Source organism: Rhinatrema bivittatum, chromosome 15 (genome assembly GCF_901001135.1).
Source record: "Rhinatrema bivittatum chromosome 15, aRhiBiv1.1, whole genome shotgun sequence".
Taxonomy (NCBI): domain Eukaryota; kingdom Metazoa; phylum Chordata; class Amphibia; order Gymnophiona; family Rhinatrematidae; genus Rhinatrema; species Rhinatrema bivittatum.
This window is the reverse complement of record NC_042629.1, coordinates 78,365,873-78,382,879: the sequence shown is the minus strand read 5'-3', so window position 1 is coordinate 78,382,879 and position 17,007 is coordinate 78,365,873. Positions and strand designations below refer to the sequence as shown.

At 46.3% G+C, this 17,007-nt stretch overlaps 1 protein-coding gene across 2 annotated transcripts in view; it reads right to left on the bottom strand.

The window, feature by feature from the left end:
• The window catches only part of PEX14 (peroxisomal biogenesis factor 14), a 200,302-nt gene that overhangs the window by 3,133 nt on the left and 180,162 nt on the right, over positions 1-17,007 (bottom strand). The gene's annotated exons all lie outside the window — the stretch shown is intronic.

The window sequence follows — 17,007 nt, the reverse complement described above, 5'->3', positions numbered from 1 at the left end:
ACTAGTAACTAGTGTAAGTAGTTACCCAGATAGAAATTAGCAGGATAAGTCCTCAGTATATCCGGATAAGCCATTTAGATGGATAACTATTACATTATCCATCTAAATGGCATTTGAATATGGACCTCTTTATTTATAATACAAACAGAGACATAATCTACCTTATAAATGGCCTGTGACCGACGGCCCGCAAATGCGCAGTAGAGCGCAGCTCTACTGCGCATGTGCGGGCAAGGACGTTGGTCAGAAAAAAAAAATGGCGGTGGGGCCGCAGGAGCGGGAGGAGAAGCAGCGGCGCTGCTACTTCTCCTCCCCAGATCTGCCGGCAGATCTCGGGGGGGGGGGGGGGGGGGGGGCGCGGGAGTGACACCCCCCCCCCCCCCCCCCGAGATCTGCCGGCAGATCTGGGGAGGAGAAGTAGCGGCACCGGCAGGAGCGGGAGGAGAAGTAGCACCGCTACTTCTCCTCCCCAGATCTGCCGGCAGATCTGGGGAGGGGGGGGGGGCGCGGGAGTGACACCCCCCCCCCCCCCCGAGATCTGCCGGCAGATCTGGGGAGGAGAAGTAGCGGCACCGGCAGGAGCGGGAGGAGAAGTAGCACCGCTACTTCTCCTCCCCAGATCTGCCGGCAGATCTGGGGAGGGGGGGGGCGCGGGAGTGACACCCCCCCCCCCAGATCTGCCGGCAGATCTGGGGGGGGGGGGCGCGGGAGTGACACCCCCCCCCCCCGAGATCTGCCGGCAGATCTGGGGAGGAGAAGTAGCGGCACCGGCAGGAGCGGGAGGAGAAGTAGCACCGCTACTTCTCCTCCCCAGATCTGCCGGCAGATCTCGGGGGGGGGGGGTCACTCCCGCGCCCCCCCCCCCCGAGATCTGCCGGCAGGAGCGGGAGGAGAAGTAGCGGCACCGCGCGCGCTCGGTGCCGCTACTTCTCCCCAGATCTGCCGGCAGATCTCGGGGGGGTCACTGCCGCGCGCGCGGGAGTGACCCCCCCCCGAGATCTGCCGGCAGGAGCGGGAGGAGTTAATGGAGCCGGGTGAGGGTTGCGGGAAGTCGCGCTTACGGCGCCGGGAGGAAATGGAGGTGGGTGAAGGGAGGGACTGAGTGAGTGAGTGGGAGGGAGGGAGAGGGGGACTGAGTGAGTGGGAGGGAGGGAGAGGGGGGACTGAGTGGGAGGGAGTGAGGGAGAGGGGGGACTGAGTGAGAGGAGAGGGAGGGTGGGGAGGAGTGGGGGAGGGGGGTGGTGAAGAGTGAGGGGAGAGAGAATGAGGGGGAGGTGAGAGACAGAGGGATGTAGCCCGTTTTAACGGGCTTTACGGCTTGTATCACTATAATATGTAATATAAATCTTGTCAATAGCAAACCAACACTCAGAGGACTAGATAAGGGAAAAAAAAAACCCCACATCTCAGTTATTGCAGCATTTAATAAACTACATTTAAAACAACTGGCCTGTCTTTCATTGCACATGCAATCTCTGCAAAGAGAAGCAGTGCCAGAACAGTACCCAGACCTGACTGTATCTGTTCACATTAATGTGAGCTACCTCACAACTGAGCACACCATTGGGTAGTAGTAGGACACATTTTTACAAAGACCAGTAAATCTGACTGCCACCAGCATCTGGGAATCAACTCCTTTGGTTCCCTCAAGACATCTAACTCCCTAGTACCCCGCCAATCCCAAATTCAGAGCCAGATCAATTGTGAACTCCAGAATATCCATAATGGTAAGAAATACCTCAGTCCAAAAAAGCACTGCCAACAAAAGTCCACATGTGGCTTTGTGAACCCTAAATCCAACCCCTCCAACACTGAGGATTACTCTGCAAATTAAATCTAGAAAAAAAGGTGGATAGCCATATGTTATATGTAAGAGCTGGAACATAAACCTAACCATTTCTAACACACTACACTTTGGGCCTCGAGCCACTATATATCCCAGTCCTTTCTCAATGGCAAGGATAAAGCAATAAGCAATGTTTTCTATAGATAGCAGGGTGAATTAACCATTACATATGGGTGGCATTGGACTCTTCTCTTCAAGCTAGTAGAGCTCTGAGCTCTACTGAGCATGTCTGAGAGTTGCCTTATGAGTCTTCTCAATCTATACCAGAGCAACTCTAGCTTTGTAGTCAACTCTCCAGGGAGGCAGGTGGGTATTCCATGACTAATTCATCTTGCTGTCTATGGAAAATACCGTTTATGGTAAGCAAACTTGCTTTTTCCATCAATAAGCAGGCTGAATAGCCATTACATATAGGGAATCCCAAGCTGAGGATTGCAGTAGTGTGCTTACTTTTTAAGCAATCTAGCTTCTCACTATGGAGAGTGGACTACAATGAGACCAGATTTTGCAAAACTGCTTGACCAAATTTACTGTCAGGCTTTGAGAAGTTATCATGACAGAAAGGTGTGAATGGAAGACCAAATTGCAGCCTTGCAGATATGTCTAAGAGATACTTCTCAAAGATGAGCAACAGATGCAGCCATAGCACTCATTTGATGAGCCTTTACAGAGTTTGTAACTTGCAGTCCAGCCAGTTAGACAAAGTATACTTGGCAACCGCTATTCCTTTTTTTATAATTTTTTATTTTAAGCATTTTCAAATATAACAACAAGAAAACACTTGTACAAATACAGATAAACTGCAAAAGAATCTTACACACATAAGGGTCGATACAGTAAGGCCGCGTTAGAAAGAGTGCGGCAGTGCCGGGCGCACCCTCGTTTGCCGTACGCACAGTTCTGATCACATACCGCTCGATACTCTATTTACATTACTTGCAAATGCAAGACGCGTCTGCGAAGCGTTAGGCCCGCGCAACCCATTTTACTGTATAGGCGCTTAATATAGCGCCTATACAGTATCCTGGGTGCGCTGGTACCTGTCATTTCAAATGACATTTGAAATGACAGGCACCAGAAAGCGGATCCCAACTTTAACCCATGAAAACCTAAAAACCGAAAATCCCCTCCTCCCGAAGCGGCTCGACATGTGCCAACTTACCTTTTGTTGCTTTTCAGCCCCTTCCCTTCTCTGCCGCCCTCCGGAGGGGGCAGCCGGCGGCGAAAGCGGCTCGCAGCGGTCCGTCCCCCCCCCCCCCCCCCCCGCGCAGGTCCCGGTTCTCCTGGCTCGGCAACAGCAGTACAATGGCCACCAATTAAAGCAACTTGTCCAGTCTGGCACAAGTTTCCATATCCATTCCCCCTTGTATTCACATTCTCCACCTGCAGCCACAGCTTGGGCTCCATCCACCCCAATCCTTCCTTCCTTCCTGGCTTGGCCAAATTGTGAAGCGGCTTGCAGCGTCCCCGTCCCCCCCCCCGCGCAGGTCCCGGTTCTCCTGGCTCGGCGTGAGGTGAGAGCCCACTGTTCTGTGCCCTCTCCGGCACGAGCGGAGCGAAGCGTTCTTTCGTTGGCTGGAGCGCCCGTTGATTTGGGCGCTCCGGCCAATGAAAGCACATAGACGGGCGCGCGTGACGTCACGGCCTGCGTCACGCGCGCCCGTCTATGTGCTTTCATTGGCTGGAGCGCCCAAATCAACGGGCGCTCCAGCCAACGAAAGAACGCTTCGCTCCGCTCGTGCCGGAGAGGGCACAGAACAGTGGGCTCTCACCTCACGCCGAGCCAGGAGAACCGGGACCTGCGCGGGGGGGGGACGGGGACGCTGCAAGCCACAAGCCGCTTCACAATTTGGCCGAGCCAGGAAGGAAGGAAGGAAGGATTGGGGTGGATGGAGCCCTAGCTGTGGCTGCAGGTGGAGAATGTGAATACAAGGGGGAATGGTTATGGAAACTTGTGCCAGACTGGACAAGTTGCTTTAATTGGTGGCCATTGTACTGCTGTTGCTGTTGCCGAGCCAGGAGAACCGGGATCTGCGCGGGGGGGGATCGCTGCGAGCTGCTTTCGCCGCCGGCTGCCCCCTCCGAAGGGCGGCAGAGAAGGGAAGGGGCTGAAAAGCAACAAAAGGTAAGAAAACAACAAAAAGTAATGTCGAGTCGCTTCAGGAGGAGGGGATTTTAGGTTTTTAGAGGTTTCCTTTTGGGGGAAAGTTTGCCATCTACCATTACCCCTGCCTCTAACACTAAGGGGTAGGCGGTAAGTTAGCAGGTTAAACGCGGGGCAAAATGGCAGGGTAAAATAGCGATAGTCGGGGCGCGCGTTACTGTATGGGAGGGAATAGCTAATTCGATCGTTTACTTCTGATATACATGCCGCGTGCGGAAGGGGTTACCCGGTGATTTAAAGAGGCGGTAAGAATGGGTTAAAGGGGATAGTGTATAGCGGATTGGACTAACGCGGCTGAAAAGTGAGTAGAAAGCGGGTTAGGAGCAGGGTAACCGCGGCCCCACTTTACTGTATCGAGCTGATACAGATAATAAGCATTTACAATATTTATCTGTTAATTAGGTAAGTAGAGAAGGGACAGATGCAGACTGTGCGATATGTAAAAATTCACTTAAAGAAAGTTAGAGAATCTACCAGAAAAACATAATCAATCCCCCGAACCCAATATTGGGGATCCTTGAGTACGAGTGTCTGGTAAAACTCAGAGTTGCGATGGCTCAAAAAAAATATAATTGAAATTAGAATGATTCACAATACTCTTACAGGGATATTTCAAAACAAACTTGTCCCCTCTGGATAATACCTCTGGTCGCATATTCAGAAATTTCTTCCTTCTATCTTGAGATGCTCTAGATATATCTGGGTACATCCGAATTTTGTCACAATGAAATAACAATAAGCAATTACGCATGAAAAGTCATAATACCATATTTTTATCTGATGGAAGAGCAAAATTTACTAAAAGATTTGCCCTTTTTGTTATAGTAGTCTCTAAAGACGACTCCAAAAATTCCATCAGATTTAATGAGACATCCGCTGGTTGCTCCCTGGAGCCAATATTCTCCTTTATAGGGAGGAAATATATCTTAGATATCACAGATAGCACTTCAGTAGTTATTTTCAAATTATGAGATAGGTTTTGAACATATCATAAGGTGATATCAACTTCAGATAGGTTTTGAACATCTCATAAGGTGATATCAACTTCACATAGGGAAAGTAAAGAACTCTTAGATTTAGAGATTTCAGGGAGTTCTCAATATTTTCCAATTTTTTTTGCATGCACAGCTTCCGATTGAACAAATTTAAGCTGAAGAGACTCTACCACTGAAACTCGAGATTCCAGTTATTCCAGCTTTGAAGTATGAGAAATAATTGTATTTTCGGTAGAAAGAATACGATGATTTGAATCCAAAGTAATCTTAGTCAAATTAAATATTGCAGATTTCAAAGATATCAGAGCAGACCATAAAGAATCCATAGTTATCATAGCAGCCTTAACCAGAGGGGGAGAAACAGCCGGGCCTATCCTGGGCTCCACATCACCCACTTCAATATGGCTCATATCTCTCTTCTCAAGACCAGTAGCTCCAGTTAAGGTAAAAGCATCCCCAGGTTGTTTAGGAGAGATAGACCTCAACTGCAGCGGGGACCTAACATTCCCTGCTGCACCTACCCTGCTTCCTTCGCCGAGGTTTTCGGTCTGCCACTCCTCAGTCTCCTCCTCGTGTCGGAGCGGGCTGCTGAGATGGTCAGAAAAGCAGCTTGAGGAGGAGAGGGAGTTCTTGGGGCGCCAGGACTCAAAGATATCCCCCTCAGGCAGCAGCGCTGACACCCGCTCCGTGTCGGCGTCCGCAGCGGCCCTCTCTACCGGCAGTAATTCTGGAGGTGCGACGAAGATAGACTCAATCTTTGGTTGATGAAATTCTGGTAAGGGAGAGGAGGTGGAAATCTCCCTCACTCTAGCTTTTCGCTTGGTATGAGGCATTTTTACTTTCAAGGCAAAAAGTTAGGAAATTGTGATCGGAAAGACCCTCTTCAGTGTGCTTCTCTAACGGCGGCCATCTTCAGCAACCGCTATTCCTAATCTGTTGGGGTTGCTGAGATCAACAGTTGGGAGGTTTTACAATGTGGCTGATTTAATTTCTTGTAAAATGCAAAGGCCCTTTTGCAGTCCAGAGTATGCAGGGCTCTTTCGTCTTCATGCACAAGGGACCTAGGAAAGAAGTAGGCAATACAATGTATTGATTAATATGGAAAGAAGAGAAGACCTACGGAAGAAACTTTGGATGAGTAGGGAGAACCACCCTGTTGTGAAAAAATTGCAAGTACAGAAGATAGTGGACAAGAGCTTGGAGTTCATTGACTCTCCTCGTTGAAGTCACTATAAAAAGGACCACCACTTTCTATGTCAAGTACTTTAGAGAAGCTGACTCCACTAGCTCAAAGGGAAGCTTCATTAGTTTGCAAACAACCATAGGGTTCCCATGGAACAAGCGGCTTTTGTACCAGAGGCTTGACATGCTATTGATCCTTCATGAAACAAGATATCAGTGGATGAGTAGTTATCTACTTGAGTATGATAAGCCACTAAAACGCTGAGGTGCACTAGCACCAAAGAAGTGGCGACGCCAGAGTCAGAAAGATGGAGCAAGTATTTCAGCAGGTATTTAGGGTGACAAAAAATGGGTCCAAAGCATTTTATTGACACCATTTCTGTGTTTAAGGTTTTCTAGATGAGACTAGTATGTCCACAATCTCTGCAGGTAAGTGTGAGGTTGGGAGCCGAGAGGTTGGGATGATACAATGTCTGTCTTCCTGAGTTAACAAAACAAGGTCCATTCCCAGCTGTATGGGAGGACTACAGGAAAATTGCAGTAGATATGCAGACTAGATCTGTCTGGGTCATGTGGGGGTTCAAAATAGGTTTGGATAAGTTCTTGGAGGAGAAGTCCATTAACTGCTATTAATCAAGCTAACTTAGGGAATAGCCACTGCTATTAATTGCATCAGTAGCATGGATCTTCTTGGTGTTTGGGTTCTTGCCAGGTTCTTGTGGCCTGGTTTGGCCTCTGTTGGAAACAGGATGCTGGGCTTGATGCATAGCAATTTATGTTCTTATGAGGATCAGATGAGTGTGGTCCTGAAGAACCTTCTACATTGTTTTGACATTAAGTGGCAACGTTAGAAAAGCATACATGAGGCTTTCTCCCTAATTGAGGAGAAAAGCATCTTGAGCTACTCTGTGTTCGCTTAGCAGAATTGAGCAAAACTGATTTAGTTTTGTGTTCTACTGTGTTGCAAAGAGGTCCGTCATTGGTAGACCCCATTAGCTGAAGAGTATGTCATCCACACGTTGCCACTTATGTGGTTGAAATACTCTGCTGAGACAATCCGCTAGCAGGTTGAAGATGCCCTGCAGGTAGGTGGCCTGTAGAACAGCTTGATTTCTTTCTACCCAATTCCAGATCTGTAGGACTTCCTAGGAGAGAGGCCATGATCCTGTTCCTCCCTTTTTGTTTATGTAAAACATCGCAACCTGGTTGTCTTTTTCAATCAGGATACTGTTTTCTTGAAGAAGATGCACAAAGGCTGACAGAGTCTATCTGATAGCTCTTAACTCCAGAAGACTAATTTGATAGTGGTTCTCTTGAAGAGTCCAGATGTCTTGTGTTTGAAGGGTTCCGGTATGCGCTCGCCACCCTTTGGTGGAGATATCCATCACTAGAAGCACTTGATAAAAGAGAGAGTGAAGAGAGGCTTCCTCTTTGAAAACTTGCAGGTGTAGTCACCAACATAACTCCCATTTCATGGTTGTTGTTTCGCTGCAGATGACAGCGGTTGAGCTAGTTGATCCCACTAGGTATGTGTATTTATTTATTTATTGGTTTTTTATATACCGAAGTATTGGTGGAGGCCTTCACTCCGGTTTACATTTTAAACAACAAGATACAAAGAACAATTTAATGAAATCTTAAACAAATAACTTTAACTAAAATAATCAGGTGTTAACTTTAACATATAATATTGAGCAGGTGTATCTACAGGTAGCGTATGTGAGTCGTTAGATGTGGATAGTCTTTAAATATGAAGAGGCTGAGTTGGAGAATACAGTGTTATCGGAGGGACAGGGGTGTTGGGAGGGCTGGAAGGGAGCAGTAAAAGGAAAAGGAGGGGTATACAAGGAGTGGGAGGGGGCGAGGTGTGGGAGTGGAGGAGAGGGCGGTGGGGAAGGTAGGGATGTGCTGTGGTTTATCCAATCCCATCTTTGTATGCTCGTTTGAAGAGCCATGTTTTAAGTAATTTTTTGAACATAGTTGTGTTGCTTTGTGTCCGGATGTTGGATGGGAGGGAGTTCCAGAGGTGGGGTCCGGCTATAGAGAATGCTCTGTTCCTGGTGGTGGTTAATTTGGCTGCACTGGTTGGTGGGATTTCGAGTTGAGATTTGTTGGTTGATCTGGTGTATCGTTGGGATTGGTGGGTTTGGATTAGGGGTTCGAAGCAGTCAGCGTTGTTGTGGTGGATAGCGTTATGAATGATTGTTAGGGCTTTGTATTCTATCCTTTTTTCGATGGGGAGCCAATGTAGGTCCTTCAGTACAGGTGTGATATGATCTGTTCTTTTGAGTCCAGTGAGGATTCGTGCAGTGGAGTTTTGGAGAATTTGCAGCGGGTGTATGACTGATTTAGGTAGTCCTAACAGGAGGGAGTTGCAGTAGTCGATGCCAGATAATATCAGGGTTTGGAGAATGGTTCTGAAGTCGGAGTGGTTGAGTAAGGGTTTGAGGTGTTTGAGGATGGAAAGTTTGTAGAATCCTTCGTTTGTTTTAGTGGTGATGTGTTTTTTGAGGTTGAGTTAGGGGTCGATCCAGAATCCTAGGTCTTTGACGGATTCTCTTAGTTTGATGGGGGTGTTATCTATGAAGATGGGGTGGGTCAGGTGATCGCCGGAGATTTTTCTTTCGATCAGCATACATTCAGTTTTGTCGGTGTTGATGCAGAGCTTAAGTTGGTTTAGTAGGTGTTTGATTCGGTTGATGGTTGAGGCGGCGAATTTTAGCGTGTTTTCAAGGGAGGTTGAGACAGGGATGATTAGCTGAATGTCGTCGGCATATAGGAAGTGGGTAATGGAGAGGCCTGATAGAAGTTGGCAGAGAGGTAGTAAGTAGATGTTGAAAAGGATGGCAGATAGTGAGGAACCTTGGGGTACACCCGTATCAAGGGGGATGGGGTCGGAGATGTGGTTGTTTAGGTTGACTTTGTAGGTTCTGTTTTGGAGGAAGGAGGAGAACCATTGTAGTGTTTTTCCAGATAGGCCTATTTCAGAGAGCCTTGTGATTAGGCTACTGTGTTCGACTGTGTCGAATGCAGCAGAAAGGTCGAGTAGGATGAGAACGTACCGTTGACCGTGGTCGAATCCTCTTAAAATTGTGTTGGTTAGGTTGGTGAGCAGAGATTCTGTGCTATGTTTTTTCTGAAGCCGTGTTGAGATGGGTACAAGATGTTGTTTGTGTCAAGGTGGTCGTTCAGTTGTTTAAGGGCGGCTTTCTCGGTTAGCTTTGCAAGGAATGAAAGGTTTGAGATTGGGCGGTAGTTACTTAGGTCTGAGGGGTCGAGGTTCTTCTTTTTTAAGATTGGTTTTATGGTGGCTGCTTTTAGGTTGGTCGGAAGAGCACCTTCTTCGAGCAATTTGTTGATGATTGAAGAGATGGTCGGTGCGATTGTTTGGGAGATTTCTTTTAGAGTGTGGGTAGGTATTGTAACGCTCTCCTCCTCCAGGGGGCAGGAGTTAGCAATATGTAACACTTTCCTCCTCCAGAGGGGAGGAGTTAGTAATCTGTTGCCACTCACCCAGCCAAGAGGGCGGAGTTAGCAATCTGTTCTGCTTTACTCTTGAAAGAAGGAGTTAGCAATCTGTCGTGATCTGCTCCTCCAGAGGGGAGGAGTTAGCTATGTGTAATGCGTACCCCGTCAGGAGGACAGCGAACTGCTGTAGATGCTCCTGTAAAGAAAGTAGTTAGCAATCTGATATGGTTCTTGCTAGGGAGTTAGCACTCTGTATGGATCAACTCCCCAGAGAAAAGGAGCTGACAATCTGTACAATGATACTCTTCTGAGAAGAGGAGCTAACAATAGGTATATTGCACTTCGCTGCTGAGATAGCAATCTATCATGCATCCGCTACGGAGTGGCAATCTGTTATATATATAATACTTCCGTGAGCGGTGTTAGTGGTCTGTAGTGGATGACTCCCACAGAGTGATAGTAGTGTAAGGAATGACCACTTGGAGGAAATGGTGAATCCCTGGGCCAATGGCAGATGACAGCACCCCTAGGAGGAGATCCTGAGAGGAACCACCGGCTAGGCTAGAATATGAAATAACACAATAGTCTTTATTAGGCTGGAAGCTGGACCACCGAAGGTGGCAGTAGTGAGTCGATGTATTCGGCAGGGCTGAAGTCCTTCTGATACTGGAATATAATCTCTGGGTTGCTGAGCTGTAGAGAGAGACTAGAAGTAATGAGTAGACAGGGTATACTGGATACAAGATGGTACACTCACAACAGTAGATGTCTGTAATGGTCTTCTATGTCAAAGAGAGTCTTCAGTATATTTAGGAACAGGAGCCATAGGCGAGCACTGGTTCCCATAAATAGTCTGTAATAAGAACTCACAATAGCTGTATATGAAATGGCTTCTAGAGTAGAAGAAAGTCTGTAAAGGATTCTAGGAACATGGGCCCTCATGGAGCGAGTACCGGTTCCTATCTGCAATCTTGCCAATGTAACTCTCGATCTCCGTACCTGCGATAACGTCTTAGATGGAAGGGAGTCTTCAGAGCTATAGGAATGTAGGCCCTCGTGGAGCGAGTACCAATTCCTATGTGCAACAGAACTCACTGTGTTCACATCCACGATCGCTTCCAAGCAATGAGGAGTCTTCTGAGTATTCCGGCAATCTGAAATCAAGAAGAGAGAGCGGAGCGCCTGTGGAGCAGGTACTCCTGGTAAGTTTGAAAAGGCCGAGCAGTGGGGAAGGCTTCCCCTCGCTAACTCAGATCGTTGTTTCATTGTTTGCAAGTATCGTGGACTGCCGAAGCAAGTCCTGTTGGAGTTCTTTGTACCAGCAAGGGCGCGAACCCCCGAGGTTCGCGCCCTTGCTGGTACAAAATCTGGAGCACGCGTGTGCGTGCCCTTACGTCATCAGGAACATGGCGGATCCGTAGCGTCAAGCCAGCCCGGGGACACCGGGACCAAGAGGCAGAGAGAAGCCGTGGCTGCAGCTGTCCATCAGAGCCGAAGGGAGTCGCTTCTAAGGTAGAGAGGGTGGAGCGAAGGGCGAGAAGAGGCACGAATGCAACAGTATGTAGGCCCTACTAGAGGTAGCGGATGTGAAGATGGGTCAATGGAACCATATGGATGGCTGCTGCCATGAGACCAAGAACTATCAGGAGCCATCCGGCAGAGGAGGTTGTGGAAGAACAATGTCATGCTATTTCCTGTATCAAGTCTATCCAAGACCCAATGCATTTGAGTGGGCTTCATGCTTGATTTTTCAAAGTTGATCAGAAACCTAAGCAGTGTAGAAGAGCTATGGTAAAGTTCAGAGAATGGAGCACTTTGTCCCTTGAGTTCACTGTAATAAGCCATTCATCCAAATGCAGAAAGACTTGTATTACCTTGTGACGGAGCTAAGCTGCCACTACCACAAGTCATTTTGTGCAGATCCTCATGGCTGACAAGAGGCTAAATGCGAGAACTCTATAATAGTAGTGGGAAGTATCCACTTGGAACTGGATGGGTATGTGAGCGTATGCGTCCTTTAGATCCAAAGCACACATCCATTTGTCCTTCTATATATGGCAAGATCGAGCTGAATGAGTTCATTTTGAATTTCTCTTGGTATATGTTTGTTGGAAAAAAAGAAGTATCAGAAATAGAAACCCAAGGCATGCTGGGATTGGCTCTATTGCTTGTTGCTGGAGAAGAGATTGGATTTCCAATCAAAGCTATGGGAAATAATACAGTTATTAATGTAAACCATTTGACTGTTCATGGAAACCATTGTTATGCCCAGTAGGTGCCAGTCAAAGTTCTAGAAACTTTGACAAAAGAGTTCAGTGATTGGGCTCCATCCTGATGATGTCACCCATATGTGAGGACTACCATCCTGCTTGTCCTGTGAGAAGCATGTATATTAAATTCCCTTTCCGAATTTGTTGGGCTAGGGCAGGGGTCGGGAACCCATGGCTCGCGAGCCAGATATGGCTCTTTTGAGGGCTGCATCTGGCTCGCAGACAGTCGCCACACTTTCCCGCTGACCCAGCTGCTCCCCGGTCCTCCTCCGCCCGGGCTTAAAATGCTGTCAGCCCGGGTGGAACGCGGCAGGACAGCTGGAGTCAGCGGCACCGGCGTGCTCTCTTCGCCCCCCCCCCCCCCTCGCGGCCCGGAAGAGGAAGTGGAGAGTATCGGGTGCCTGCGCGGCAAGAAGAGGCCACGCTAGTGCGCTCGGCATCGGCCCGAAGAAAAGAAGACTGCAGCGCGGCTCGCAGGAAAATGAAGAGGTTCAGCCGCGGCCGATGGGACTCCGCCTCCGCGAGGGCTGAAAATGAAGAGGTTAGCGTTGGGAGGAGGCTGCTGCTGCTGCCGCGAGTTCCCGGGGTGGGGGAGAGAGAGAGTGAATGAGCGAGCAAGCATGTTTGCTCGCTCATTCACTCTCTCTCTCCCCCACCCTGGGAACTCGCAGCAGCAGCAGCAGCCTCCTCCCAACGCTAACCTCTTCATTTTCAGCCCTCGCGGAGGCGGAGTCCCATCGGCCGCGGCTGAACCTCTTCATTTTCCTGCGAGCCGCGCTGCAGTCTTCTTTTCTTCGGGCCGATGCCGAGCGCACTAGCGTGGCCTCTTCTTGCCGCGCAGGCACCCGATACTCTCCACTTCCTCTTCCGGGCCGCGAGGGGGGGGGGGGCGTGTGTGTGTGTGTGTGTTTGTGTGAGAGAGTGAGAGATTGCATGTATGTGAATGTTTGAGAGCCTGTACATGTGAAAGAGAGTATGTCTGTGATTGAGAGCCTGCCTGTGAGAGAGAGAGAGAGAGCATGAATGTAAGTTTACCATTGGGAACCTGTATGTGTAAGTTTGTGATTGAAAACCTGTTTGTGTGAAAGAGTATGTGTGTATGATTGAGATCCTTTGTGTGTGAGAGAAATCATGTGTATGTATGATTAAGAGCCTGTGTGTATAAGTAAGAGAGAGATCATGTGTGTCTGTGTGTGATTGAGAGCTGGTTTAGGTGATGGAGCATGTGAGTATGTGATTGAGAGCCTGTGTTTAAATGAGAGAGAGAGACCATGTGTGTCTGTGTGTGATTGAGAGCTGATTTAGGTGAGGGAGCATGTGAGTATGTGATTGAGAGCCTGTGTGTAAATGAGAGAAAGAGAGGACATGTTTGTAAGCATGTGAATGAGAGTCTGTGTGTGAGAGAAAAAGACAGCATGTATTTATGTGATTGAAAGCCTGTGTGTGTGTAAGCGTGAAAAGATAGACAGCATGTGTGTAAATGTGTAATTAAGAGCCTATATAAGTGAGAGAGAAAAAACATTTGTATATGTGAGTGACTGAGAGCATGTGTGTATAGGTGTGTCATTGAGAGCCAGTGTGAGAGAGAGCGCTGGTATGTGACTGAGAGAGGAGAAAGTTCCAAGCAAACCACCCCACCTCCTGCTAATTCAGAACAATCTCAGGACACCTGGATATCAAACGTTCCCAGGTATGCAGAGCAAAAAAATGTCTGTATCATTATTTTTCATTACTGGGTCTTTGTGTCTGCTATTTTGAAATATTTTGTTGGTATCTGGAAATGTTTTATATGTGTTTTTAATTATTGGATATTCCACTCATTAGCTGTTTCGAAATATGTTCTTTTTGTTAGTACAGTTTTACTGCTGATGATTTTATATTTCTTGATTTGTTTTATAAGGATGGGTGATGTTTCTTTTTTCCTTTGTTACACTGCATACAGAGACTCTGGCTTGTTGCAGTTTCCAATTCAGTTTTTTCTGCATGCTTCTTGTTATGCGTTTTGGTCTCTTTATTCTATGTTAGGTGAGGGACAGTACGTGATTCAGGTGAGGTTTTCTGCTGGCGTGTAGTTTCTGTGTAGGACTCTATAGCAGCCTGACTTGGTCCGTTTTCCTAATAGGAGATGTATTGGTGTCTTAAGGCCTGGTGTAATATTTTCAGAGACTTATTGTACTTTAAAAGTGTGATCTTACATAAAATGCACACATTTACTTATATTTAGTTTTAAACATATTGTATGGCTCTCATGGAATTACATTTTAAAATATGTGGCATTTATGGCTCTCTCAGCCAAAAAGGTTCCTGACCCCTGGGCTAGGGTCATGACCCGTGGCTTCTTCTGCACCTTCAGATTCTGGGAGGGAAGATGGTAGTGAACTTGTGGAGATGTTATCGTCAGATTCAGTTGATGAATTCTGGTCTCTGGGTTTGTCAGGCATTGATTGGAAAAGTTTTTTTTAGAATGTCAGATATCTGTGACATTGTATGTGAGGCTACCTCTTTTCCTCCAGTCCGAGATTTCTGTTTTCTTTGGCAGTGCTGCTGATGATACAAAATTATTCAGAGTAGTTAAATAACAAACAGATTGTGATAAATTGCAGGAGGACTTTGTGAGACTGGAAAATTTGACATCCAAATGGCAGAAGAAATTTAATGTGGATAAATGCAAAGTGGTGCAAATAGGGAAAAATAAGCCATGCTATAGTTACACAATGTTAGGTTCCATATTAGGAGCTACCACCCAGGAAAGAGATCTAGGCATCATAGTGGATAATACATTGCGGCAGGATGCTTGGTCATGGGCTGGACCGAGGCAAATGTAGCAATAATTACTGTATTTTTCACTCCATAAGACACACCTGACCATAAGATGCACCTAGGGTTCAAAGGGGGAAAATTAAAAAAAAAAAAAAAAAAAAGGTGTGCTAAACCAGCTCCGTTCCGGACGTCTGTGCGTCTTATGGAGCGATGGGTGTGCATACACTTTTTTTTCGTCCCCGGTTCATTTTCAGTCCAGGGAGGGCCATTTCGGTCCACTCCCCCGATCAGAAAACTTTTATCATGCTATTTTGTGAAAAAAAAAAACCAACCCACTCCAACCTTTCAGATTTAATTAACTACAACTCCCCACCCTCCTGACCCCCCCCCCCCCCAAGACTTGCCAAAACTCCCCTGGTGGTCCAATGGGGGTCCTGGGAGCGATCCTCTCCTCTCGGGCATCTTTGGCGCTGGCCATCCATTGCTCCTACCATGTGACAGGGGCCGACCAATGGCACCGGTAGCCCCTGTCACATAGTAAAGGCACAGGACCATCGGCACCATTTTGATTACTGGCAGCCAAATGCCCGAGAGAGGGAGATAGCTCCCAGGACCCCCACTGGGGGTTGCAGTTCATTAATTTTTTTTTTTATATTCGCTCCGAAAGACACAGACATTTTTCCCCCACTTTTGGGGGAAAAAAAGTGTGTCTTATGGAGCGAAAAATACGGTATGTCCGTCTGATACGGACATAATTTTGCCATATTGGCATAATTTAAATCCTGGTGCCTTCAGTGCCATCTCAGCACTTAAGAGTGATGTTTTGGAGTGCTCAGAAGTGAGCAGATAAAGAGAGAATAAAATATAGGCGTGAGAAAAAGTTGAGCATGACCGTAGCTGCGCAGAAGAAACAAAAACAAAAACTAAAAAGATGAGGAGATTCTCGCAGAATGACCACGCAGGCATACAGAGCACAGCTCTGTATTCTTGGGAAAAGTTCTGCATCGTCCCCAGAAAGCATTGCTAATGGGAAAATGGGATGTCCAGATTGTGATACCAATTAAAGAATCCATTAAAAAAACCCTCGATCTTTGGGAATATTATCTGCAAGAAATCAACTCCCTCCTTTCCAGTATGAATTTAATCCTAAATTCCTCAAAAACGGAACTCCTTCTAATATCATCTGAGATTAGCCACACCCCTACAATCCCTCCAACTAATCTACAAACAACAAAAGTAAGAGATTTGGGCGCAATCATCGATAACAGGCTTAACTTAAAAGCATTCATAAACCAAACCACTAAAGACTGCTTTCATAAACTGAATGTTCCAAAAAGAATAAGACCTCTGTTCCACATCCATGACTACAGGACTATCCTACAAGCAATAATCTTCTCCAAGTTAGACTATTGCAATTCTTTATTATTAGGTACCCCATCAGCACACACTAAACCGCTACAAATGGTTCAAAATACGGCAGCTAGAATTCTAACAAATACAAGGAGAAGAGAGCACATCACCCCGATCCTTAAAGATTTACACTGGCTGCCAATCCATTTCAGAATTCTTTATAAGTCAATCACCATAATCTATAAATCCATCCAACAAATCGCTCCTCTCAACCTACAAATCCCTTTCATAAAGCATACTTCCTCCAGACCCATAAGAGAGTACTACAAAGAGTCTCTGCAGGTACCACCTTCCAAAACTTCCCTCCATATAACTTATAGAGATAGGGCTTTCTCCACAGCAGGACCCACTCTTTGGAATTCCATACCAACGGAACTTAGACAAGAACCCTGCTTATTGACATTTAGAAAAAAACTCAAAACATGGCTTTTCAAACAAGCCTTCCCAGACTCAGTCTAAAAACAATTCTCTCCGATATTCAAATTCCAAGCAACAATTTTCTTTTATAACTACCCTGATAATTTTCCCCTACACTTTATAAACATCCAGAATCTTCATTATTTATGATTTCTTCCTTATTGTTAAAAACTGCATTTTTGAACTGAACAATTCATTGTAAATCATTCACTTCCATCTTTGGAAACCTTACCATTCTACAGGTTAATACAACATGTTAAAGTTCCTATCTTTTCTTCTTCTTACTCCTAGTTGTACGTATCCTTGTTTATTGTAACTGTATTTATAATATGTATTTATAATATGTATATTACATATTTTGTTCTATGTTCCGGTTATTACCCCATTGTTTACTGTAAACCGGCTTGATGTGATGTTATCACGAATGCCGGTATAGAAAAAATCAAAATAAATAAATAAATAAATAAAATAAGTATTGAAAGCTCTTGAAAAAAA